Consider the following 2523-nt stretch of genomic DNA (forward strand, 5'->3'; position numbering starts at 1 on the left):
CATTTTGCCTCACAAAACCATTCAAGGTCTTCATGAAGCGTTGGAGAAAGAACAATGATCGTGCATGTATAGTACTACAGATAGCAATCTCATCCACACCAAATGCACTATGAGATGTAGTTGGCTTGTGAGAATAGAATGTGGAAAGGTCTCCTCCACTAAACAAACCACCTCCACTAACATAACATGAGCATCCTCAAGCGTGATGGCATCTATTTCCTTTTAGCTCACATACCTAGAAAGAAAAAAGTGCATCATATTAGCAATATGAAAACCTTGCATCACGCATTGATACACTTCTTATTTTGTAGAGTGTAAAGTACCTCACAAACTTACCCATCTTGTAAAAGTACAATGCTTCACGTCCGAATTTGATGCACTACAAGAAATGCTAGTAGGTAGTATGAACTAAACACATGAGTGATGATTGATTAGTTGCTTCTACACTCACAAATTTGGAAGGAAAATGAGATTATGCTAAGTCATACTTACTTGGAGTATAATATATATATATATATGAGAATCTACCAACATTTGTTTGAAAACGAAGATATTAGCTTTTAATTAATTTGTTAATGTCACAACAAGACAAAGCAACTATAGACGCGCCTGATAGACGTGCAAAATAGTGGACGTGTCTGTAGGCGCAGATAGAATTAGTGAAAATATGAGCACATCTATTAGCCATGGAGGATGCTCCATGATAATAATATGATCGTGGCATAATAGGTATGATGTGCCACCACCTATTATTATCCACCATTGGTTGATAGACAACCCAATTATTCAAACAAAAATACAAACACGTTATTTTCCTTGCATCAAAGGTATCAAATATTTAAAAATAAGTATTTTTATATATGTGTACAGTACCTGTTCACATTGTTGTGATTATACTAGTGTGTCCTTCTTGCTTTGCCAAAACTTTGTGGAGTTAATAGTTACAAAGTCACTTGCATGTCGTTTCGTTGTTGCATTAGGGACTCTTTCCACCACGTCCTTAAACCACTTGACATCCAAAACATACACAAAGAAGCACAAAAAGTCAAGCTTAATAATATCTTGGATTATGCCGCAATAATCATCAATGGCTACATTGGCTCCCTCAAAGCTAGCAATGGCACTGTAATCTTATGTGTTTCTCTTATCATCAATCCGTTGTGTCCGAAAATGCTTGCCTTCACACCATATAGCATTGAACATAGTACACTACACCAAGACAAAATCAATTGAATAAGCAATCTAAATTGTTGAAAGCTCCTAAACTTATGCATAGCATTCTATACACCAACCTTTTGCATTCATCCTCTAGCATACTCCCATTCTTCCATTGTGATGTGCATCCCCTCATCTCTCTCTGTTCTCTCCATTTCTTCAAGTAGGGAGAAAGAGCAGAGGGGGATGAGCATCCACTACAGGAGGTATTGTAGCTAGGAATGGAGGAAGAAAGAGTAGAGGGGGATGAGCAATTGTTGCTGTAGGACGCGCTATAGCTAGGAATGGAGAGAGAATGAGCAGCTGCTACAAGAGGTGCTGGAGAGGGAGAAACATAGTGGACTAGAACTGGAGGGGGCAAAGAAGATGCCAAATGAGTTCCCACATTTGAAAAATGAAGGGAGAATGGAGCTGGAGCAGAGAAGAGAAGGGGGCAGGCTTGTAACAAGTTGAGAGGGGGGGAAAATTCACCCAAAAGGGCCCACCACCTCTTGAATAACTTGTGAGGATTTTGTGTGTTGGATCTCCATATCCAGGCCACCATTTGCAATTCTGACAATCCCAATGGATCCAGAGTGGTTCAAAACTTCTACTTGAGAAGTTGCTTCTGGTTCCATGAACTTTTGAAGCTGTGGTGAATCTTTGTCTACTTCGACATTTTCATTTCACCATTTCCTATGTGAGTGGGATCTCAACATTCGGGCCTCCATTTGCAGATCCGTCTATCTCGTTGGATCCGGGACTGCCTGAAACATATGTCTACAAAGCTGCTTGCCATTGGGGGAGGTGCATATGGGAGAAGGGTCAAGCATGGGTTGAGGGGGGGCGATGGTTTGAGTGATCCCCGGTGTAAGAGGAGTAGCCAATAGGGGCTGTTTATAGGTCTGCCCACCCTCCACCTCAACATGGCATTGCCCCACAAAAAAGAGCACTCCCATTGGTACACCTCAAATACCTCACTAACCCCTTGAAATTAGGAAACACTAATTGGGGGCCCTTTGGAGACCCCAATTCTCCCCTAATATCTTGAAGCACTTTGAGGCTTTTCTCTAGAGACCGAAGATGAGTACTGGGTGCAATCCTGCATCTCTCCCATCTAGGATACTGCCTTGGTCATGCATTCTCTGGTTGAGGTGAGGAGCTTTGGCATGAGTAGGCCAACGAGCTATGGCAGATTCCCTTGAAATCACCCTCCAAACCATACCTTACAGGCAAACGACTAAGCTTCATAATGTAGCCTATCCTTCATTCGTAAAGCATATTGGGTGTACTTACAAAACTCCATATTGTCGTTAAGGGGTCGCAATT

Source organism: Dipteris shenzhenensis, chromosome 6, assembly GCF_047967505.1.
Source record: "Dipteris shenzhenensis isolate YYH24624 ecotype China chromosome 6, Dip_SZ_1.0, whole genome shotgun sequence".
In the NCBI taxonomy this organism is placed as follows: Eukaryota; Viridiplantae; Streptophyta; class Polypodiopsida; order Gleicheniales; family Dipteridaceae; genus Dipteris; species Dipteris shenzhenensis.